Source organism: Phyllostomus discolor, chromosome 7 (assembly GCF_004126475.2).
Source record: "Phyllostomus discolor isolate MPI-MPIP mPhyDis1 chromosome 7, mPhyDis1.pri.v3, whole genome shotgun sequence".
NCBI lineage: Eukaryota > Metazoa > Chordata > Mammalia > Chiroptera > Phyllostomidae > Phyllostomus > Phyllostomus discolor.
Window position 1 is genome coordinate 109,991,971 of NC_040909.2, and position 25,954 is coordinate 110,017,924.

At 41.7% G+C, this 25,954-nt stretch overlaps 1 long non-coding RNA gene across 1 annotated transcript; it reads right to left on the minus strand.

The window, feature by feature from the left end:
* Positions 1–23,423: 23,423 nt before the first annotated feature.
* On the minus strand, positions 23,424–24,302 carry LOC118501888. Its single transcript, XR_004904551.1, has 2 exons — positions 23,595–24,302; positions 23,424–23,505 (listed from the first exon to the last, which is right to left on the minus strand). It is a non-coding gene; the product is annotated as an uncharacterized LOC118501888 (long non-coding RNA).
* Positions 24,303–25,954: the final 1,652 nt, after the last annotated feature.

Below are 25,954 nucleotides of genomic sequence, written 5' to 3' on the forward strand. Positions count from 1 at the left end.
AGAAAGAGAGCAAGATTATTGAAAACCTATTTGAAAAAGTCATGACAGAAAACACCCCTAATCTGGTGAAGGATATAGACATACAAGTTCAGGAAGCACAGAGGGTCCCAAGCAAGATGAACCCAAGGAGGCCGGTGCCAAGACACATCATGGTTGAGGTGCAGAAGGTTGGGGACGGGGAGGGAATCTCAACAGCAGCAGGAAAGGGGCTGTTGGTTTCCCACTGGGAACTCCCATGGGACTTTGCAGGCCAGAATGGATTGTCAGAAAATGTTTGGGGTGGTGAAGGGCAGAGATCTACAAGCAGGATTGCTCTGCCAGGTGGGGTTATTGTTTGGAATTGGGGTATATGTAGGGGGCTCCCAAGACAGGAAGGAGCTAGAGGTGTTCATCACCACCAGGCCAGTACTGCATGAGGTGCTGGGGGGTCTTCTTTGGGAAGAAGAAGAAAGAAAAAAGATTTTAAAATGTTAACAATAAGATGGCAATAAATACATATCTATTAACAATTGAATCTAAAAAAAATGAACAAGAAGAACAGGAATAGACTCTTAGATATAGAGAACATTTTGAGGGTTTCCAGATGGGAGGGAGTCAAGGGGACATGTAAAAAAGGTGAAGGGATTAAGAAGTACAAATTGGTAGTTACTGAATAGTCATTGGGATATAAACTACAGCATGGGGAATATAGTCAATAATATTCTAATAACTATGTAGGGTGTCAGATGAAAAAAAAGAAAGAAGGTTATCATTGTTATTACAGAGATATAAGAAAGAATATGGGAAGCAATGAACTCTGACTCAATGATGTTTATGTTGACCTGAGTCATGATAAAGTTAGTTGCCTAACAGGGGCATTGGCTTTTCCAAGAGGGAGCTTTGTGTGCTGTGTTTCCCCAACTCGTGTTTATGTTACACGGTGTCTCCATCTATAGGAAACTGGTGAACCTCTCCCTGAGCTCAATTTGTGAAGTGCTGGGTAAAGACATCCATTGTGAAGAGGACGGTATATTTGGAAAGGGAAGCTGGAATGTGCTGGGAAGGGGCCTGGAAATCACCAGCTCCGGGGAAACTGGCCCAGTGTTCTCCTCTGTGCTTGGGTTTCTCTGAGATGGAAGTGGTTGTGTGGCGTGTTTCCCATGAGGTGGAACACATGGCGCCTTGGGTTTAGCCCAGCCTGAGCCCAGACGGAGAGCCCCTCGCAAGAGCCTTTGTTGTCTCTAGCCAGTCAGAGTGCTTACCCACATGTCAATAGGCACAAAACAAATGTTTGGGGCCAAAATTTACAGACAACATATCGCAAAAGCAAAACTACCTCATCCCTACTGCTAAAGAATTCATCCATAAAAGACACGGTTTCCATTTGCAAATCCAAACATGCCAATCACAAAGGTAAATAAAAAATAGTCCAAAGGAAAAACAAAGCATAATAATACTCCTTTTAAAAAAGAACACATGTTCCAGATAATAAAAAAACTAAAATCAATCAGAATATTGCTTTTTATATGAAATAGTCCATATGTTTTGTTTACAATCCAAAGACATTTTCTAAATCTGTCAAAACATGCCTAACTGAGTGATTGTCCCCCTGAGAAGAATGAACATCACAGAGAGAGAGCATGTAAGCAAGACAGAGCAGTCTTCTACAACCCATCACTTTTGCCAGATTCTAACCATTAGTGTGTCTAGGTCCAACCCCCCCACACACACACACGAAAAGATGTAAATATCAGGAGATGGGGATCACTGGAAGCTGTTTTAATAGCCACACTTGCCAGCTGCTAATTAGCAATATAACCAGGACTCAAACCCATGTCTGTCTGACTTGTAATATCCATTCTCAATCCAACACCTGGCACAGCCACACAGGTTTCCAACATGTACATGTTCATCATATTGCAGTTTCCAAAACATTGGAACACGTGTGATTTGTTTCCTTCAAGCTAGATACAAGCAGATATGTTAATTTTCATCCTATAAAAAAGAAAACTGAAATTCATAGGGCATAATGACTCATGGATTTGTGTAACTCATTACAATTTTAGCACTGATGTTTAATGACATTTTAGTGTTGGAACTTAAATGATTTTCCCAAGGTCACCCCAATGGAGACTGGGTGCATGTTTTCTGCCTCCAAATCTCAAAAAGATCAATGCCTCAATTAACCAAGTCATTGATTTCCATCCCCTTTCTATTTCTATGAAGCCCTCATATGCAGTACCCAATCCCCTTTCATCAGTGGGAGGCAATGTCAGAGACCTTAAAGTCTCCTGAATCCCACAGGGGGGTCCTTGCTCCTACAGCTTCCCAGGGTGGTTGCAGCTCCAAGGCCACCATGACGGTAAGATTGGGGATGAGGCAAGAGGAGGAGCACCAAAAATTTGGGAATAGGCCTCTTTATGTTGGACATACATCTCACTGGCTTGCCCATGGGTCACAAAATGGCTTTCGCAAAGAGCTGAAAATGAAAAATATCCCCTCGGTACTCAAAGGCAGTGGCAATCTTACTTTGATTCTTTTGTGGACAGCTTTGATTCTTGTTCCTCTTGAGTCCCCAAACACAAGCAATCACTAAGAATGCCCAAATAGTTCCTAATTCTATCCTCTGTTTCCCGGTCCACACAACAGCTTCTTACTGAGTAGTTCCCCTGCCTCTAGTCTCTGCTCCCTAAATCCATTCTCTATGGCATCCAGCTGAGCTTTCTAGACTCAGATCTGACCTCGAAACTCTCCTTGAAAACTTTCAAAGCATTCCCATGGTTCTTAGCATAAAAAGATATTCCTTGTCATAGAAGGCAAGGCTTATTGATCTGCCCCCCCTCCTTTCCTTGCCAGTCTCAGCTCTAACCATTATCCTGTCATTATTTCTGCTCCAGCCACACTGCCCTGGCATGGCCAGTGTCTCTTGCATACCATGCACTCTGTCCTTTTCTGACTGTTCCTGCCCTCAACCCCTTTTACCCTTTAACTGGTCAAGACTTCCAACCATCCCTCATATACCCATTCTTTATGAAAGCTTTCCCAGCTGCTTCCAGGTCTGGATTTGGTATCCCTCCTTTGTCATCCATGGTATGTCTTCTGCCTGTCACATGTGTTGTCAGCACCAGGAGGACGGAGCCTGGATTTGCCTTGCCTTTTATATCCACTGTGGTAAACATAGCATCAGGACCACAGTAGTGACTCAGCAAAAGTGTGCTGAATGAATACAACCTCTATTGTGTTCCTGGATTACAGGCTTCCAGTTGCTTACTCACCAACCCACAGATCACTGAGATTTCTTTGATATCTATGCCTCCTGGGAAATTGTCCAATGGAAGTACAGACCTCCCACAGCTTGAGACAACCTATTCATTCATTTGTAATATCAACAAACATTTGTGCCAGGCATGTTCTAGGTGCTGGAAAAGAGTAAAAAGAGGAACTAAGCATGTAAAAGTCCTGACCAAACTGAGTTCTCATTCTGGTGTCTGGAGCTTATGCTATTTCAGAGAGTTCCTCAGGGGAATAATAGGCTCGTGTTTATAAAGTACCTTAATAAAGACACTACCTTGGTATCAGTATTCTTTCTCAAATACATGTGTTCTTCAGTCACTAAAACATTAACAGCCTATCTTGACTATCATCATCACGTACTGTTCCACATTGTTTCACTGTTTAAGTTTTGGGGTATGTGGTCAGTAGGTACAATACGCACTCAGAACTCATGACAGCACACACATCAGCTACAACATTGTTTTGAATTGTTTTTGTGATAGTAATAATTTTAGGAGTTACTTGTTAAAAAGTAATATGGGCCAGTAATATAGTCAGTAATAGACTTAAACATTTTATGACCCTTTCTTTATTCCCTTTAGCTAAAACATTAAAAAAAATGAAACTCCTTCTCCTCTGAGGCTTAGAGGTTCGTGAGCATCTGTAGGGTTTTAAGCCATTATATTCGAGTGTGTATAGTTAGTTGTCAAGGCTGCCACAGCCCAAGGGAGCAGAGGATATAGCCCAGCAGGATGAGGCTGACATTTTCTCCTCCAAGACATACATTAATTTATTAGTGTATTTATTTAGTCTTTCACTAGTTTTAATATTAACAATAGTAATGATTTTGTGGCATTGGTTTAATGCTTACTCTATGTTAGGCATTACACTAAAAGCTTCCCATTCACTACCCATAAAAGCCTTAGAAAATTGGTACTCTTGTTGTCATATTTTATAGATGAGGATGCTGAGATTGAAGGTCAGATAAATTTACCCAAGGTCACACAAGTCTCAAGTGGCAGAGCAGGAATTTGACCTCAGGTCATTGACACAAGAGTGCCCAGTTTTAACCACTGCACCCTTCTCAATTTTCTTAATTCCAGAAATATTTGAGGTGATTTAGAAAAACACATTTAGTACCCAAGATAAAAAAGGCCAGTGAAGCACTGGCTGGTGTGGCTCAGTGGACTGAGCGCCAGCCTGTCAACCAAAGGGTCACCAGTTCAATTCCCAGTCAGGGCACTTGCCTCCCTTCTAGTACCAGTGTAACACTGATTTCCATTCTACTCATTCTCCCTGAGTAAATTATTAGCACTATGACTTCAATTTCCATCTATATTTTGCTAAGTTCCTAAGCCGTAACTCTACAGCAGATATTTCTGCTGAGTTCCAAACCCATAGAAACAGCTGTCTGCTAGCTATCTCCATTCGTATGTCTCAGAGGCATCTGAAACTCAACATGTCCAAATATGAACTCACTTTCTTCCACTAAAGCTGCTCCCACTTCTGAGATGTCTGATCTGCTAGGAATGGTATCATGCCATATGTCAAAGTCTAAACCTCATTCTTACCCACATCTTCTCTCTTTTCTTCATTGCTAAATCCAAGCCCCAAGTCCTATGTATTCTAACTGGTGATTTTCTTTAATCCATCTACTTCTCCCCAATATCCCAGTACAAGTAACTATTATCTATCATCCACGCTACTGCAGCAGTTCCTTGCCCGTCCCCTTTTCACCAGTGGTACTCTGCGGTCCATTTTCCTAGCTGCAGTCAAAAGACTACTCCTGAGACATACTCTCTATCTGTGGAGAGGATACAGTAAAATAGATATAACCAGAGGCCAGATTAGCATTCTAAAGGATAAGGCCAAGGAAATCATGCATATCTAGAGCAAAAAAACTTAGACATAGGAAAATACAAGGGAAAAAATAGAAGACACAGAGGACCATTTCATGAGGTCCAATCCCACCCATGACTTTTAAAAAGGAAGAACTCTTCATCAATAGATGAACATTTGAAACAATGTGGATGAACCTAGAGGACATTATGGTAAGTGAAATAAGCCAGTCACAGAAGGACAAATACCACATAAGTTCATTTATGTATTATCTAAAATAGCCAAACTCATAGAAGCAGGGAGTAGAATAGTGGATTCTAGGAGCTGGAGGAAGGGGGAAATAAGCAGTTATTTCTCAATGGGTGCAAAGTTTCTGTTATACAAGATGAATAAATTCTACAGATCTGCTGTACACCATAGTGTCAACAGTTACCAGTACAGTATTGTAAACTTTAAAATACACTACGATGATATATCTCATGTTAAGTGTTCTTACCATTTCAAAAAATGCAAAAGAACACAAGGAAATTTTGGAGGTGATGAATATGCTTAGTACCTTGGTTGTGGTGATGGTATCATATGTTCAAATTCATCAAAATGTATACATTAAACACCTGCAATTTTTAGCCTTAGCTGGGTGGCTCAGTTAATTGGAGCTTTGCCCCATACGCCAAAATGTTGCAGGTTTGATCCCTGGTCAGGGACACATACCTAGGTTGTGAGTTTAATTCCCAGTCAGAGCACCTATAGGAGGCAACCAATCGATGTCACTCTTTCTCTCTCTCTCTTTCATCAATAAGCATGTCCTTGGTTAAGGAATGAATAAATAAATAAATACTGGCAATTTTTGTATAGCAATCATACTTCATCACGGTTTTTAAAAATAAAAATTAAAAAGTGAGAACAGGAAGTAAGTTTTTTGATAAAAGAAAATATCCCAGGTACTAGAAAGGAATCTCTAAATGCCCAAGAATATTAATAAATATGACCTATGCCCAAGCATATCCTAATAACATTTCTCCTGGTGACCTTGGATGCCTAAAGACAAAGGAGAAATATATCAGCATTTCTAATGGAAAATTATTTTAAATCTAGAATCATTTTTAGCTGAACTGACTTGAAGGTAAAATGAAGATATTTTTCAGATACGCGTAAATAAAAGTTTCCACCTCTCTAACTAAATGGCCTGTGCTGAAACTGTGCCAATAGTTCGGTTGGCCTCCCACAGCTCTAGAAAGTCAGTCACCTCTGATACATCCGATCCCAGCAAAATATGAAGATTCATTCTATTCAGCTAGTGAGCAAAGAAATCAGGAGAACTATAGTTAAATCTAAATAAGTTGGTCCATGTACAGTTGACCAAATTTTAGAATTTTGCTATCTCTAGAACAAATTATATTTTGATTCTTTGAATCATGAGAAAAATTTCAGAACACCAAGAGACAGGCTGGTCACACTCACATGTAATGCTTCAGTGGTATTTAGATACTGCCCACACAGATTTCAGCCCTCTGCCCAAACAATGGGAACACCCACTATGTAAACAGTCCCAAACCCAAAATCTGGGAGTGCTTGCACAGTGCTTAAGGGTGGAATTTGCAAAAAGTGCCAGGAGCCTAATGTTAAGCCCTGTAGGAAATTTCTAGGTTATAATTCCAGCAAGCAGATTATAGACCTACAGTGAAGTTTACTTAAAACTACCACCTATAGGGCAATAAATTATGAACTCTAGCCATGACAAAAGTTCCTTACAACTTCGTTCTGATAAAAAGGCACATAACAAAAGAACAAGCAAGAAGTCCCAAACAAAAGCCTTCAAGTAGGGCCTTGCAAGTATTTTTTTCTTCCTTTTTGCAGATACTGAAATATAGGGCAGAAAGCATGCTGCTGAATAATAATGATCATAATTAGCATCCACTGTGTGTTCCAGGGTTTTGTTTTATGATTGGCCGTAGGCACAGTTACACTAAGGGCTGCCTGGTCTACCGTAACGACACAGTGGAAGCCTTTCCAAAGCTGTAAACTCATGCTGATGTTTCTACACTGTTAAGTCTTTTCTCCTGTGACTTTATTTAAGCATTTCCTGATTCCTTTTTTTCCTTAAGATGCTAGCTTTTCTTCTGTCTTCTTTATACAATATATTCTTACCAATTTTAACATATTTTTACTATATATTGCCACAAAATGTGTTAAGTAGAATATTCTTCAAAATCCTAAAAATCTTAATTTTTCACAAAACAATTAATAAATTCACTAAGGTAGATATAAAACACATTAAAAATTTATAATTACAGAAAAGCATCTCTGAAGTAGGGCAAGGAGCAGCCCCCGATACTGTCTACATCTTAATCCCGAAGCCTTTGACGATATTACCTTATACGGCAAAAATGACTTTGCAGGTGTGACTAGTTAATGATCTTGAGATGGGGAGAGTAGCCTGCATTAAACAAAGGGAGATAGCACTGCTGAAAAGAAGACAACCTGATGACAAAAATACAGATTGGAGTGATGTGCTTTGAAGATGAAGGAGGAGCCCCAGCCAAGGAATACAGGCGGCCCCCAGAAGTAAAAAGGACAGGCAAACAGGTTCTACCCTAAGAGGCTTCAGACGAAGCCAGCTGTGTCAATACCTTGACATCTTTAGCCCAGTGAAATGGATTCTATTCTCTGACTCCAGAACTAGTTGTGGATGAAATAGTTGTGCTGTTTTAAGTCACTGCATTTGTGATAACTTATTACAGTATCAGTAGGAAACTAAGCCATCTCTCAACAATAAAAACAGTTACTTCGAAATTTAAAATTATTCAAAATAACTATTTAATTAATAGAGTAATTACACACTATTTAGAAAGGAATGAGTGTAGTACATATTGGAGGCTAATGGATTTGGCCACGGTAGTAGTAAAAGGAAAAAATAATTAAAAATAACTTCAGTGTTCAATTCTAGAATGCAAATAAAAAAATAAACACAAAAGAAAAAAGTAACTAGGAATCCAAAGGCAAAAATTAATGCATTGAAATACAAAATAAAAAAACAGTAGGGTTAAACTCTAAACTAAAAGTTGGAAAGTTGGTTCTTTAGAAAGATCAGTTAAAATACACTTTCACAAATCTGGTTAAGAAAAAATGAGAGAAGACAAATAAAACAATTACAAATTAGAGAATATAACTGTAAATATATAAAAGACTATTTTAAAACATGAAAAATATTCTATATAACTTATAACAATAAGTCTGAAAGTTTATATGAATTGAATGTTTTTCTATAAATGTCTATGACTTAAGAAGAGTTGGGAATAACTTAGTGGAAAAATAACAATTTAATAATTTTTTTAAATTGTCATTGATTTGAAAATGTTGCTAGGCTCAGATGATTTTAATCACAAGTTCTTCCAAACATATAAACCCTGCATTATGTAAAGCAAACGATAACACTGGGGACATATAGGATTGGCATAACCTGATAACAAGATGGAAAAACATAAAACAAGGAAACTACTGACCAATCTTGCTTAGGAAAATAAATGTAAAAGTTACAAATAAATAGTTGCAAGTGTAATCCAGTAGTACATTTTAAAAAACTATACACAATGGTCAAGTTGAGTACATTATAATTATGCAAAGATGTCTCAGTATTAACATATCTATTAATTTATATTAAGTACTTCTGGCCAAGATGGAGGCATAGGTAGATACACTTTGCCTCCTTGCACAACCAAAAGAAAGACAACAACAAATTTAAAAGCAAAAATAACCAGAACTGCCAGAAAATTGAACTGTATGGAAGTCTGACAACCAAGGAGTTAAAGAAGAAACATTCATCCAGACTGGTAGGAGGGGTGGAGACAGGCAGCCAGGGTGAAGAAGACTCACAACAAGGTGGTGGCTGGCAAACAGGACCAGGCAGTTCCACATTTGCGTACAGATGAACCAGGAGGAACATCTGGGGAGTGAGACAGACCACACAACCCAGGTTTCCAACACGGGGAACTAAAGCCTCAAAACCTCTGACTATAAAAACCTGTGGGGGTTGCAGGTGTGGGAGAAACTATCAGCCTCACAACAGAGTTCATTGAGGAAACCCACAGAGTACTAGAATGTACACAAACCCACCCACCTGGGAATCAGCACCAGAAGGGCCCAATTTGCTTGTGACTACGAGGGAGAAGAGACTGAAAGCAGGGCGAGAGCCAAGCAAGTGTCAGTGTTCCCTCTCTGACCCCCCCCCCCACCGCCACATACAGCGCCACAAGGCAGCAACCTGGGTTGCCTCACCCTGGTGAATACCTAAGGCTCTGCCCCTTACCACATCACAGGCACACCAAGAAAAAAAATAATATGGCCCAAATCAAAGAACAGATCAAACCTCCAAAAATAGAACTAAGTGCAATGAAGAGATAGCCAACCTATCAGATGCAGAGTTCAAAACACTGGTAATCAGGATGCTGACAGAATTGGTTGAGTATGGTCACAAAATACAGGAAAAGTGGAGGCTATACAAAGTCAAATAAAGGAAAATATACAGGGAACCAACAATGAAGGGAAGGATACCAGGACTCAAATCAATGATTTGGAGCAGAAGGTAGAAATAAACATTCAACCAGAACGAAATGAAGAAACAAGAATTCAAAAAAATGAGAGGCTTAGGAACCTCTGGGAAAACTTTAAACATTTCAACATTCAAATCATAGAGGTGCCAGAAGAAAGAGAGGAAGAGCAAGAAATTGAAAACTTACTTGAACAAATAATGAAGGAAAGCTTCCCCAATCGAGCAAAGGAAATAGACTTCAAGGAAGTCCAGGAAGCCCAGAGAGTCCCAAAACAGTTGGACCCAAAGAGGAACACACCAAGGCACAACATCATTCAGTTAATCAAGATTAAGATGAGAGAATCGTAACAGCAGCAAAGAAAAACTGACACAGTTACCTACAAAGGAGTGCCCATAAGACCAGCAGCTGATTTCACAAAAGAAACCTTACAGACAATAAAGTGCTGGAAAGAAGTATTCCTCTTACACAACAAACAAGGCGGGGGGGGGGGGGGCCTGAGACGATGTACTACTACAGAAAGAAGCCCCCAGGTCCCTTATGTCCACCGCCAGAGGAAAGACGCCTCTCAATGCCAGAGATTTGTGAAAAGGAAAGGAAACGTTTATTTAATGCTATACAAACTTAATGTAGGGACCTATTGTCTTCCCCAAACATCCTAAAGTCCCTTAAAGCACCCACAGACAGACACAGTCCTTCCTTCCTTCCCCCTTTGCCCAGTCCAGAGTACCGTATCTCCTAAAGCTGCAGGGGGTCCCTCCTCTCACAAAGGCACGCGGTCCTCTCTCCCCGACTATGGGAGTCCCCACTCTGCCAGAGCCGTGTGGTTCTCCCACTCAATGCTGCCGGAATCTCCACTCCGTCAAGGCCGCGTGGATCTCTCCCTCAGGGCCGCGAGTCTCCACTCTTCTAAAGCTGTGTGGTTCTCTCCTGCAGGGATGCACATGGTTCCCCCCCTCAAATGGCTCCCGTGCCTGCATTTAAATCCCAGTGCCAATCTTCCTCTGAAGCCCCATTTCCGGTTCCTCTCACAATTGGCTACAGCTGCCAGATTCTGGGCAGGTGTGGCCCTGTGGTGTGTAGCCAATTATCTCCAGGCTCCTCTGGATCTTATTACAGATCCCTATTTGAGGCTCCCCTCTTGGCTGCACCCTGTTACATTCCTAGTTGTGAAAGGCAAGGACCTGCATCCAAGATTACTCTATCCAGCAAAGCTCTCATTTAGAATGGAAGGGGAGACAAAGTGCCTACCAGATAAGGTCCAGTTAAAGGAGTTCATCATCACCAAGCCCTTAGTATATGAAATGTTAAAGGGACTTATCTAAGAAAAAGAAGATAAAAAAGTATGATCTGTAAAATGACAACAAACTCACTATCAATAACTGGATCTAAAAAAACAAAAACAAAAACAAACTAAGCAAATAACTAGAATGGGAATACAATCACAGAAATGGAGACCACATGGATGTAGGGTTATCAGTGAGGAGAGGGGAAGAATGGGCGAAAAGATATGGGGAATAAGAAGCATAAATGGTAGATATAAAATAGACACGGGGAGGTTAAGAACAGGAAATGGAGAAGCCAAAGGACTTATATGTATGTCCCATGGACATGAACTAAGGTGGGCAATGCTGGTGGGAGGGATGGTGCAGGTTGGAGCGGGAGAAAGAGGAGGAAGAAATGGGTCAACTGTAATAGCATAATCAATAAAATATATGAATTTTAAAAAATCTATTAATTTAGTTCAACATAAATGAAGTTAAAGAAGAAAAGTCCTAAAACCAACATTCTGAAAACATATTGGATAAAATAACCCCTATTCTGCTTTTGAAAGGAAAAAAATCTTAGCAAACTGGAACTAGAAGCAAATTTACTGAATATGATAAAGCTATCAGAAATTTTCTAACAAAACTTATGTAAAAAGCATTCCCAAAAAGTCAGGTAAAAGACAAATAAGCCTACTATTTCCTCTGTGTTAAAGACCCTAGTCAATGCAACAAGACAAAAACAGGAAACAAGTATTGTCTGCAGGAGAGGAAAGTGCCGAGGAGCTGTGTTCACACCTGATCCATGGAAAGCTTACAGAGAAACAGGGAGATGAGGCGAAGAGCTAAAATCAGGTCAAGTCATAGAGTTTCGGGCCATAAGGTCGCAATCAGTAGTTCCCAGGTCCGCTAAATTAGTATGTCAGAGTTTTACCCTTCCTTCTTTCTTTTGCCTCCCTATAGGATCCAAATGAGGGGTTTAGGAGAAAATTTACCACACACACAAACATACCCATTCACAAAAAAAATGTCATTATTTGCAGTGGATTGATATTTTCTAAGAAATCCCAAAAGAATTTTGTTAATAAAAAATAACAGATTCATCAAGGGAAAAGGATACTGATAATAAAATCCAATTTTTTCTACAGTTAGTCCATTAGAAAATTTCACAGACAAAGGCAATTTCACTCACTATAGCAGCATATAAAATACTGAAGAGAAAGTAACAGGAAATATTGAGAAAATAACATGGAGAAAGTTTTTTACTAAAGTTGTTAAAGAATATTTTTAAAAGCAGACTAAATACATATCCATGTTTCTAAACTGAAATATTTATTATTATAAAGACTCCAATTCCCTCCAAATTAAATATAAATCAATGTAATTACAATCAAAATTCAAAAAAATGTTATGCTATTTAACAAGTTTGTTCTAAATTTAATCTGGAATAAAATACTCACTAGAATACCCAAGTAAATTCTGAGGAAAAAACGAAGAGGGACATGCCCTACCAGCTTTCAAAACATGCTAAAACATAAAATAATTTAAAATGAGGTACTGGAACCAAAATAGATAAACATATCAAAGAAAAAAGAGAATACAGACACACTCTAATGTACACATGGAACTTTAGAATATAAATAATTAAGGGCTGTTGTTATTTTTCTAAATCTTGTTGAAATAAAAATTGTAACTACTCACTAAAAATACTTATATAGCTATATTATACCATTTACAAAAATTAAATCTAGATGTATTCAAGAATTAAAAATAAGAAATAAAACCACATAATTATTACGGGAAAATAGTGCAAAGCTCAAAAGCCATAAAGGTAGAAATTGAAGTATTGAGTACACAAAATTTTAGAATTGCTATGAGATAAAAGATGCCATTAAAAGGTTAAAAGCTAATGGAAATTTTTTGAAAACATATTTGCAATAAATATGGAAACAAAGGAATAATATCCAGACTGTGCAAAGAGATTCTACAAATCAGTAAGATAACAATCTAGTTTTTTTTAAGATTTTATTTATTTATTTTAGAGAGGGAAGGGAGGGAGAGAGAGAGAGAGAGAGAGAAACATCAATGTGCGGTTGCTGGGGGTCATGGCCTACAACCCAGGCATGTACCCTGGCTGGGAATCGAACCTGGGACACTTTGGTTCCCAGCCCGCACTCAATCCACTGAGCTACGCCAGCCAGGGCTAATCTAGTTTTTAAAAATGGGACAAGGGATATAAAAACAGACCTTTCATAGAAGGAAAAATACAAATGGCCAATTAAGAGATTAAATGATGATAAAACTCACTAATGAACAGGAAATCCCAAATTAAAACAACTATGAGATATATTTTTATTCATCATATTGGCACAAATTCTTAAGCATGAAAACCCAGTGCCGGTGAGAGGCTATGAAACAGTGCACTCTCATACACTTGTCATGGATTGATAAATTAGTAGCACTTTTTGTATCAAAATTAAAATACACCTACTCTTCCACCCAGCATTTCTAATTATAAATATCTACCTGAGAGATACGCCCCTGTGTGTGCACAGAGACACGTGTTCATTGCAGCATGATATATAACAGGGGGGAAAACGGTGAAAAACTAAATTTCCAGTAAAAGGAAAATAGATGAATAATTTGTGAAAGGGTAATACAAATAGTTTGGTTTCTAGACCAACTGTCTTACTAAGAACAACTAAGATGCTAGTGGAAAATACTAAAAATGACTTAAAGGCAAAGAGAGCTGGAAATAATTAGGAGATATTAAAGACAGATCATAAGTAAAAGTGGGAACCTGGAAAGGTAAGCAGAACACAAAAACTGGCTTTAACTTGGGGGTCCCTGTTAAACCTACTGCATTTGCATTTCATTTTTCCAGGGTGAGGAAGACCAAGACCCACCAAAAATGGAGAGACTGATAGAAAATTCTCATCTTATAGGGCTAGGGCCCAAAAAAGAGGGGAAAAATCTATAATTTAAACCCACAATCCATTCTCCACACCAATGTATTGCCCAATCTCACAAAATTAAAAAAAAATCTCAAAAGAAATGTATTTAAAATGGTTCTGAACTTGTGATGCTCTCAGATGCATTGCAATGGCAAATACTGGAAAAGCTCACATTCATTCCTGCCTCAAGAATTTTCACACACACACAAATAAAAATATAAAATCTTTTCTCAATAAAAAGTTACTAGTCACACAAGAAGTCCTGACACCAGGATTAAAAAGCAGCTTAAACAGTAAATAACAACAGAAAGACCCCAAAGAAATTTAGTTACAGACATTATCAGTCAGAAAATAAAAAATAGCTATGCTTAGTATGACCAAATAAAGAAAATAGAAGCTTGAAAAATATGTGCAATAAATAAGAGACTATTTTTAAAAGACTAAGAAGATTTTTACAAAACCAAACAATATATCTAGGCATAAAAGATATAATTAGCATTTCAAGCTCAACAGGTAGATTTAACAGCAAAATACATTGAACAAAAGAGACAATAAACTGGAAGATAGATAAAAATAAAAATCTCTCCAGAATGAAGAAGTAAATAGAGAAAATATATGGAAAAGATAAAGAAGTTAGTAAGAGACACAGAGGATAGATTCAACATGTATCTAACTGGAATTTCAGAAGGAAAGGAGGAAAAGGATAACAGAGAAAATATTCAAAAGATAATTCTCTGATAGTAATGAAAGATAGCAATCTATAGATTCAGTATACACAAAGATTCTGAAACAGGGTAAATAAAAATAAATTCAGGGCAAACTGTGGGACACAAACAGGGCCTCTGCGTTACAAAGAGAGCAAAGGGAGATTACTATCTCACCACGGGGACTGATGGCTGAGATGCCAACGACCACAGTGAAAGCCAGAAGTCAATCTTCAACACAGTGAGAGAAAATCATTGTCAACCCAGAATTTAATACCCAGAAAAAAATGTATGATATATCCATACCATGGATTATATGTGGCATTTAAAAACAATGTGGTAGGTCAATAGGTGCAGAAAAGAAAAAATTTTCTAAGGCATGTATGATCACAGGGAAAAGCATTTTACAGAGAATACTCACTGTACATTTCAATATGTGCAAAATACAAACTATGTATACATGCCTGTATTACATAAATATATTAAAGCAAGGAAAAAATCTTGGAACATCCATTAAATAGTGCATACCTCTGAAGGAGAGTGATTTAGCTGCTTATCGGGATAAGGAAAAGACAAAGGAAAATGTGTGGCTCAGCCTGGACTCTTTTTGATCTAGAGTCTCGGCCCCTCATCCACAGGACACATTGGTTCTTCCCTCCTCCAGGCGACAAGCACCAGGCCAGACTCTGCCTTGCACTAGGTGCAGGGTCATGGGCCCACCAATGCCCAGAAGCTCCATCCCTACCTGGATGGACAAGTTCCGCTCAAGATGGGAAGAAGCATGTTGCCTAGGCTGCCCTTGGTCCAAATAGCACTTGCTAGTCCTGTTTTGTCAGAAATAAATTTCATATTTTGTATTTTGATTTCAATTTGACTTCCATGTCTCTTTCTCAGTAGGTTCAGCAACTGAACAATAGATTGATAAGAATAATTGGTCACTTCAAAACTCCAAGAATGAGAATATATTTAGGTACCAACTTGGAGAGCCCATACTTACAGCATGATTTCAAAACATGGAAAACCAAAGTTATGTGAAATGAAAAACAGGCTGATTGCCTTCGACTTGGTTCAGTTCAACACCCAGATATAAAGCACTTACTATAAGCAAGCAAAGCACTACTCCTGTTGGATACTTGGATGAATAACACAGGGTCTGACCTGAAAGAACATTACAGCAAGGGAGGAGAAGGCAAACAAATTCTAATGCAAAGCAGAAAGAAAACAAACAAAAGCTCAGATAGAGGTAGAATCCAAGTTCTGTGGGAGCAAAGAGGCTGGTCTGTTTGTCCCGCTTTGAGGGAACCTGAGCGGACTTCAGAGAAGAGAAGGCATTTGAGATCATTGGGGGGATGAAAACCGTGATGGAGAAAAGCAGAGAGAGCAGTGGAGGCAAAAGTGCACTGCTAGCGAGTACACACAGGAAAATGCATTGTGGGCTTGTGGAGATGCGAGCTGTATGACACAGAGTGGGAACAAAACAGGAATAGAAAGAGAAGCGAAGTAGGAAAAGGGGGCTGTAGTCAGAAAAAGGGAAGGGATGAAGGCAGGGCTCAGGAATTGATTGTGTTGTGGGCAGCAGGAGCCGTGTGGATTTTTGTATGCCATGTGACACGATCAAACCTGAGTGTGAGGCTGAATTAAAGAAAGAAGAGAGGGCATCCACTTAGGAATTTACTGTAATAATGTTCCAGGTAAGAGGCACGAGAGTTCTGAGTGCAGCCTTCTCACAGGTAAATGTAAAGGAAAGTGAGGATGAAGGCAGAACTAAGGGCAACATGCTAAATGTGGGGAAAGAGAACTGGGTCAGCTCAAGAAGCAGCTTGAAGGAGAAGGAGAGAGTCCTCTCCGGGTGCAGCCTGGCCACCCAAGAACAAGAGGCAGTGCCAGGAACCCAGCAGCCATCAGGCAACCTGGTGACAGGCTGGAACAGGCTGCAAAAGAGATGTCACCACAGAGCAAAGTGAAAACTCAGGAACGTAGCAGAGTGGCCCTAGAGTCAGGAGCGAACGCAAGTACCCCACTTTTAATTTTTTCTTTATTAAACAGAGGGCCTCTGGTGCCACAGAATGCCCCATCTATCGTCAAAGCCTCAGCTGGCCTGACTGCCTCCCACTTCCTGGACAGGTCCCGAACCAGAGGAAGGAGCCTGGGGCATGGTTGGGCTGCGAGGGGCAGCGCCCTCCCTCCTGAGCCACAGCAGAGCAAGTGGGTGGGCTGAGGCTCCTTCTCCTAGCGGAGGTGTGCAATCCTTGGAGGCATCTGGCCACACGGATAATCCAGGACCAGACAGACACGAACAACCTGGTCTCGTCCTCCCTGATTTTGTTTCAGTTTTATTGTGAAGTCTGGACACAGCAAGCCTCATTTAGGTATCTCCAAGATCTCCAGAATGTCCATGCCGAGAGCCTCCCCTCCGTGTCTTTAAAGCCTTCCCAGTTGAGGCTTCTTTGATCCCTATAAAGGATTTCAATTATACACAGATCTGAATCTTTTGATTAATGTTCAGTGTACATTAGCTGTTTATTCCCATCAAACAAAAATACTTTTAGAAGCCCAAACAGCCACTACCTCTGCAACTTACTATCACCATTTTATAACCACTATCTTTAAGGACACCGGTGTCAAGTTTTAAGGTGGCAGCTTTTAAAAATAAATGTCTTTTTCTTTTTTACATTTCTATGGGTGCCACACCAAGATCTGGCCTCCATAATCCCCCCCACACCCTGGCCCTCTAGCCCTCTCTGTTGAGCACTCCACCCACAGATGAGCTGGGAAGTGGCCAGACCACAGCTGGGGACGGTTGGCTGCATAAACCTGACCTTGGCAGCTGGGGTGGTGTGTGCTGTTCAGGAGGCCTGTGTTATAATAGCCTCAGTGTTGGAGAGCAACATGCCGGCAGAGGGCCGAACAAAGGGTTGCTTGTATGAGCTGGCCCGTATTCGCTGCTGTTGCTGTTAGCTGGCTCTGTGGGCCATCAGATCCTCCTGCTCTCTCTCCATCCCCTCTCTTTTCTCCCAAGGACAGCTTGAGTGTTACCCCAGACACCAGTGCCTCTTCCGCACTCCTGTTCTTGGTGTCAAGGCCATGTGGTCATACCCAGGACCACAGAAAAACACCACCAAAGCAATGTAAACAGAGCAGCTTATATTTACCAAACACCTAGTAGGTGTGTGCCAGACATGCGTTTGCTCCTGGGATCCTCACCACAAACCTAGAAGGTAGATCTCATACTATTGAAATGCATGAGGAAGCCGAGGTTAGAGCGCTTCGTGGACTTGGACAGTGCTGCACAGCTAGCAAGCAGAGGCTCTGTCTAGCCCGGGGCTGCTGATCCTCCTTTTGGTGTTCAGATTCCTTAAACTTTGGCCAATGTGCAAATTTGGGAGAGACATGGAATGGACTGCCTCACTGAGCCAGATGCCAAAATTATAAGGCAAGGGTTAGAATAATGGACAGAATCTAACAAGGTGGAGATTCACAAGGAGAGAACAATACACCAGACTTAAAACACCTTGTGGGTAAATACAAATATCTATAAGGACATCATGTGGCAAACACCTAAGTCAACGCTGATACTTGAAGCAAAACTAACAATTACGGTGCTAATAGCCAACTTACTGCACATGTACTAGATGCCAGCACTGTGCTAAGTGCTGTCCTTGTATTAACTAATTTAATCTCCTTTTAAAATAAGCACGCGACCTTTCGAGGTTAGGTCCATTAGTATTCCTGTTCACAGAAGAGGAAATTGAAGCTCTGAAAGTTCATAAAGCAATTTCCCATGAACCCCTCACTACTAAGCAGCAGAGCCGAGTTTAGAACCATGCAACCTGATGTAAACTCTGCTGTGGCACTCTCGAGCTTTACAGAGGCTCATGAGTTAACCTGGTACAATTGCAGTTTCTAGAATGAGGGAAGCATGTCACATGCTGCCATATGCCACACTTGGCCACACAGAAGTACTGCATCCAGTCCAGCAGGTACGCTTTAAAGTAACGACAATCAAGCCAGGAGCTCATTCAGAGGAGAACAGCCAGCATCGCAAAGGAGCCTGAGCTACATTCCATGAGGAAGAACTGAAGGTGTTGGCCATAGTTCCCTGAAGAAGATGCTTCTTCATATTCTTCAAATACCAGAAGGGCTTGTTCGTGGAAAGGAACCAGACATTTTTTATGGCTTTTTCATGGCTGGGTCTAACACCAGTGGATGACAGTCTCACGGAGACAGCCTTCACCCCAGCAGTCCATCAGGGCTGATGAGAGGAGGGACAGGACTTGCACCTCACTGGAGGGGCTCTCACAGGTTTGACCACTACATGGCAAAGTGTAGCCCCGGGGACCCTAAGCCATGGAAGCACAGCTGGACAAGGTACAGTAGTGTGCCCTGTGCACAGGGATTCCCCCAGCTTCAAGATGACCTGCCCCCACCTCTCCACTCTCAGAGAGATGACCTGTCTATAACCACTCTATTTTTTGAGCCCTCCCTCCACCCTCATCCCCACCCCAACCGCAGACAACAGGGCCAGGGGCAGATGCCTGACCTAAACAAAGCCATCAGATGCCCCATCCTGGTACCCTAGGCTTGGAAATGGACAGTAATAGAAAACGTCCTAGTGGCCAAGCCTGTCTTTTGCGAGCTTGTGAGCTTTAGAGTAGCCATGTTCTACCCAGCAGCCAGAGGAGCAAAGAAATCTGTCTGCAGGAACAAACAAGGAAGCGCAACAAGAAGAATTTCCACTATCTGGGTGCCAGGCGCTGTCTGAGGCCGGCTGCTCCCCTGCCTCCGTATCCTTTTACAGAATATTCCCCTGGCAGCTTCAACACTTGCAACTGAAAGAATCTTGATTATGACAGCGGCTGGCCCGTCAGGTCCCCCCACTGGGTCTGCAACTGGAGCACCTGTTCCAACACAGCCTTTGAAGTCAGTGCCTGAACAATAGTATGCTTATTGAGATAAGATCCTAAAATATTTATCTTTGGGCTTTTTCTTTCTTCCCCCACTTGCTGAGCTTGAAAAGAGCTGGAGGGCCTGAGTGGAGTGCAACTTCAAGTCTGTGCCATTGCAAAGATTAGAGAGAACCTGTTTCCCTGATGGGACACGGGCATCTACAGAATTTTGAGCTGAAAGGGCACAGAGAAAAGAAAACAGGTAATATTCAGACTCTTACTTCCGAGGTAGACTCTTGGAAATCAAAAGCCCAAAGACAAAGCCCTGAGTGGAAGAGGACACAGAGTTCATGCTGTAATCAAGACCAGAAAGTAATGAAGGGGAAAGTGCAACCAAGCAGCATCCCCTCTCCCTGAGAGACAAGACGAAGGTCGTCAGGACTGGGAGAGGGGACGAGCATGGTGCGTCCAAGGCCCTTGGGGGGCTCTGTGGCCTAGAGCTGGTGTGGGGTATGGGAATGCCTCTTAGAGAGGCAAGTCTGAGCCCCTAATGGGCCAGTGGGGCACATGCAGATCATCCCGGCCCTTCAAGGGAGCCACTCTGGTGCAGGGGCTGTGTCCACCAGTCCCTGGGCACCCAGGGTCTTCCATCAGCAGCAGTCTGCACATCCCCGGCTCATCCAGAAACCTCTGCTACAAGACTTTGCTAAGCTCCCATTGGAATTACCCCATATGGCCCCTCTCTTATCAACTACACTGAATGCTTTAGTGTCCCTCAAACCAAACATGGAGCCTCAGCCCTAGAGGAGCCATGGGGGTGTGTAAGTGAAAGCCCCAGCTCCTGGGCTGGGTGGTAGGTCAGTGAGGGGACCAACCCTCCACTACACATAGTCCAACAGTTTCTAATGACTGAATTTAGAGACCACTCGGGGTCCACCTGCAGGGAAGACCACAGAGGAGGACCCTTGAAGGGTGTGGGTACTGAGGAAAAGAATAACATGAAGCCACCTGCTCATTTTTCTGTTCATGAGTAATGTACAAAGTCAGTCATCTAGAATCTGATTTATACACATGTCTTGGGGTTTGGGCACCGAAAGATGGTCTACCAAATCTTGTGAAAAAGTTGAAAAACACAGGCTAGGTTGTTAACTGTATTAAAGGATCTACACTGAATAGCTGGCTTTTAAAATATTCAGAGATTAGAGCTAATTCTATCCACTGATAGAATCATCCCAAAGTTTACTGGTTGTTACAAGGGAAAGTATTTGCAGGGTATATGAACGCCAAACTGCAATGCACATTTTTCTAATTGAGAAGTTGTATCAATATCAGGGAATGATACTGATCCCTGGTTTGTTTTCTCATTCAGGGAAAGAGAAAACAAACAAACAAACAGAAAGCCATATCATTTGGCAATTTTTCAGAGATGATGTGTGTTAATAAAATTGGCATATTTCACTGATACTTTCAGTATTTTTAATGAACTAAATTTGAAACCATAGAGAAAAATCAGCATACCCAGGGGTTTCAAAAGATTGCATTTGCCTAGTAAGTAAGGCTTAAGTAATTGCCCAACCTCCTAAATGTTCCCCATAATGTTACAACATATCAAAAAGAACATTACTAATGAACACAGCCCAAATGAAATACAATTAGAGATTTGTTACAATTCCCCAAATTTTGCATTTTTAACTTTCCAAAAGAGAAATTCAAACATTAGAGAAAAACACTTGGATAACAAATTCATTTTCTTTTCCAAACCCCGATTCAGTAACTGGGTTTCACTTGGTGTTGTCCAAAGAAAAGAATAAATTATTAGACATTTGCACTGAAAACTGATTGCAAGACATATTTATGTTCACTATTTTGGATTAAGACTGAATAAGAATTTCTTAAGTTAAATACAAAAAGTATCATTCGCAGTAAGTCATTTGGGTGAACCAAATTTTCAACTTTGACTGCATTAGAAACAAAGAAGAACTGTGATCAGCGGTTCAGCAGGTACGCTCGAAGTCTTGCCTACATGTGTCTCAGTGGGGGAGGCAGTTAGATGGGCCTGAGCAGAGCAAGGACAACGGCCCAGGTACAGAAGGTCACAGGGCTGAAAGCCCTGGGTGCCTAGCAATGAGCAAAACTTGGAAACAAGGACCATGCCCCCAGGAAAGGAGGACCTTTCCTCCCCTAGTGTGTTGACAGTCATCCGGCCTAGGCCCCCTGACCCTTCACATTTCTGGTCATACAGCTTGGGCCCTCCCCTGAGCTTGCCTCCCCTGGCACGCTGCCAATCATGTGGCAGACTCCCTTGGAGAAGGGACAAGGGGCAGAAGAGTGGCCTCATGCAACTCCCACATGGGCCCTTGCACCACCACTCCCCTTAAGCATTAACCCAGAGGGAAACATCTAGGCCTCAGTCATGTTTCAGCTCCAGGCCCACCAAAGCAGCAAAACCAGACAAGAGATGGCATGGCTGACATCAGGCCCAGCTGCGTTCACTAATGACCCCCTGCCCTGGAGCTTACCGATTCAGTGGAGACCATGACCCTGAAAAGATGTGCCAGGAACGCTGATGAATTATCTCCTGAGATTCTCTCAAGGGACCACCCATAAAATCCCCTCCCTTAAAGCCCTTCAGACGAAGGACCCAGTGCACTCTCGTTCCCTAGGGCATGCGGGCTTGACTCTTTCTTTCAAGTGTACTTTGCTTTCTTCCCCCTAGGCTTCAACGGCCCTTCTTTTGCCTCTGTAACTTGTTTCCTGAGCCCATTTCTTCTACAGATCACTCCTTCTACCTCTGAGACTTTCTAAATAAACTTTCTCTTACAGTTTGAGTCTTGGCTCTGAATCCTTCCTTAGGCAGAACTCAAGGACTAAGGTTGCTTAGCTACTGGTGGAGTCATGGTCTAACTCCACCAGTCTAACACCTGGTGCCATTATTGCTGCCAACATTGGGGTGAATTTATGAACAGATAAGCATGACTATCTCATCATATCATCTTTATTCATTTGGAATTACAAAATTTTTATTTATTCTAAACTGTTTCTACGTTGCCCTTACTTAATGATGCTGATTTGAGATTCAATTTTGTTTTTGCCTTATCACACAAAGTTAGGATAAGCATTGTTTCATGACATCATATATGTCTGTGCATGGGGGGGAGGCTGTGTGCGTGCATGCGTGCAGTGCTGGAATGAATTAAAATGCATTCCATAAAGATTACTTTATTCAGTCCTCTCAGCGCTCCCCTAAACAATTCATGAAAACAAGGATGTTGCCAGCATCAAAACAAGCAGGTGTCTGCATAACACAGCGAGGGATTATATGGCCACGACACGGAGCTATCAGCACGAGATAACAATTTAATTGTCCTTGTTTTTAAGTTTCAGCCAGGCTGAATTCCTTTCGGACACCAGTCTCCTGCCATGTGCTGGCTCTTCCTGCCCCCTTTCTATTCCTTATTCCTTCTGCTCACCACCTTCTCTGACTCACTTCTCCAAGTGACCCCTAAAACTCCAAGTGCATTTTACACTGTTAAGCTCCGTCTTTCAACTCTTCTCAGCAACCCCACACCCACCTGAGCATATCCAAAGCCGCTCAAAATCTCAGCTCAGTAAACGCGGGCCCACTTGCGTCTGGCAGATCTCTCCTCCTTTACAGCTTCAGGCCCGCACCCGTCTACCGATCCCACTCCTGGGATTCAGAAGCCACTTCTTCACGCACAAGCCTGCTCGAAGCCATCTCCTGCTACTTGACTTCCTATTTGACTCGTCCTTCTCACTCCAGTTCTCTTCTCTGCCCTCTTTCTTACCAGCCCTGCTACGATGGCCCTTTGTGACCATCAAACTCTTGTGAACAAAGATGGACCACTCTCAGAAATTTCCATCTTCCACTGAAATCCAAAGTTCTCTCCCTTGGGAGTTGTTTTCTCCTCGACTGCTCCCCCAAATTGCTCCACAAGTTATACTTACTGAGCACTTACCTCTGACTGACGCCAAGTGCTTTACATAGATTATCTTCACAATAGCCCAGCAAGGTAGATTCCATTAGTTCCTGCATTTTACTAGAGAGACAAATGAGGTTTAGAGACAAAGTAATTTTCTCATTCATGCAGCGCTAAGTGGGGCAGCTGGGATTTGGAAACTTCCTCACCCTCACTGACAGGCATGCTCACCCCTCCGTCATAACACTCTGTGCCACCCCTCTGCCGTGTATAAGGTTGCACTTTCCTGAAAACCACTCTTTAGTGAAATTGGAACAAAGCGTGAAAAAAAAAACAAAAAGAAATCTGATCTTCTGAGAACTCCCAAGCTCCAGAAAGACAGGGACTTGGCTTATTCACTGCTGTCTGTATCTGCAGAACCGTGAACCCTGAATACAGCACATACCTGGGCTCAGAACTAATTGTGAAATAAATGGATGAATGAATTTCAAATTCCTATCTCTGAGTTATTTTTCAGCAGTAAGACCAACAGTAAGGGTCTTTGTATACAGCTCGCATGCACACCCGTTACCTGATTGAAGACTCACAACGGCCCCAGTTTAGAGTTACTATCCTCCCATTTAAGGAGTGCCCACTGTCTTTGGGGTAAGTTCAGGCTGCTATAACTAAATACTGTACGCTGGGTGGCTTAAACAACATAAATCTACTTCTCCCAATTCTAGAGACTGAGAAGTCCAAGATCAATGTGCTGGCAGACTCAGTTCCCGTTAAGGGCCCTCTTCTTGGCTTGCAGACTTCCTGCTTCTTTTTGTGTCCTCCGCTGGCAGAGCAGAGAGGAATCAAGCTCTCTGGCATCTCTTCTCATAAGGGCACTAATCCCATCATGGGGTCTCCACCTTCATGACCTCATCTAAACCTAATTACCTCCTAAAAACCATTAAATACCACCTCCAAATACCATCACATTGGAGCTTAGAGCCAATTTTTTTTGGGGGGGGGGCATTCAGTCAATAACACGTACTATGTGTGGAATGCTAGAACATAAGCCAGTGATATGAAGTATAGCTATACTCCTCATTCATTCATTCATTCATTCATTCAAAAATACTTGTTTGTTGAGCATCTGTCTCATGTCAGACACTGTTTTAGATGCTGGGAATTCAGCAATGAATAAGACGAAATCCCTGTCCTCATAGAGTCATTGTGTGTGTGTGTTTTTAATTTCTATTGAATTTTTTGAAGTGACATTGGTTAATACAATTATATAGGTTTCAGGTGTACAATTCTGTAACACATCATCTGTATATTATAGTGTGTGTTCCCCACCCCAAATCAAATCTCCTTCCATCACCATTTATCTTCTCTTTACCTTCATCTACCTCCCCACCCTCATCTACCTCCTTTGCCCTCTTTCCCTCTGTCAATCACCATACTATGGTCTGTGTCCATCAGTGTTTTTTAAGAAGAGTGAACAAGGCAGAACAGGTAAGAAAATACATTTATAATACAATGCAAGGCAGGGATAAGTACCATTAAAAATCATAAAATAGGAAGAGGTGAGGGCTATTACTTACTTTATGTACAGTATAAAGCCGGGAATGCCCTTAGCAGTCGGAGAAGCCAAACTCATACCTGGATGACAGGGTTGAGGTGAGGAGGGGGCGAGGAGCAGTGCACAGACACAAGCAGGTGTGTATTGCCCGCTTTAAAACAGCCACGAGGGAGGATGGTGCAGTGCAGCCCTATTGAGGGAAATAGAACGCCCCTGCCCACGAGCCCACAAATGACTCAGTGCAAACTAGAAAATACTTCATTGTCAACTGCCAAAAAATTATATTTGTAAATATATAAATCGATGATTACTACTGATACCAGTGGTACCCCCTGGGCTTGTGCAAAGCATAACCTGCACAAATGTAAGCATGGCCCTGGGCAGGAAATGAGGTAGGGGAGCGGTTCAGATACAAGATCTCAATGTAGAAGTCGTCAGCCTGCAGATGGTCTTGAAAGCTGTAGACCTGGTTGAGATGACCTGGGAGATGTGTGTAAGCCCAAGAGAAGAAGTTCAAGATGGAGCCCAGGCAGAGTCCACTATCTAGAGGCCCAGAATAGCAGGATCAAGCAAGTGAGACTGGGAAGGAATGGGAAGTGGGAATGGGAAGTGGGAAAGATACCAGGAGAGTTCAGTGTTCTACAAGGCAGGTAAAGGGCGCCTCAGGATGGAAGAAGGGACGCATCATAAGATGTTCATAAGTTGGGAAAAGGAGTGAAAATCTCCCACTGGGTTGGTCAGTATAAAAACAAGAGTTTTTGTGAAGTAGTGAGGACTAAGGCCTGGTGAGAGTGGATTAAAGAGAGAACACAAAGTGAGGAAATGGAGATAGCAAATAGAGACAGCTATTTGAGGAGTCTCAAATTAAAAAAGGGGGGAACAAAATGGGGCTGTAGCCTGGATGTAGGGGTTAAGATAGGAGGTACCGCAGTGTCTTTAAGTGCTCCCCAAAATTATTTGGTAGAGAAGCAGAGATGGGGGATGCGGAAGGGACCAGGCGGTGCAGGAGCAGGGCCC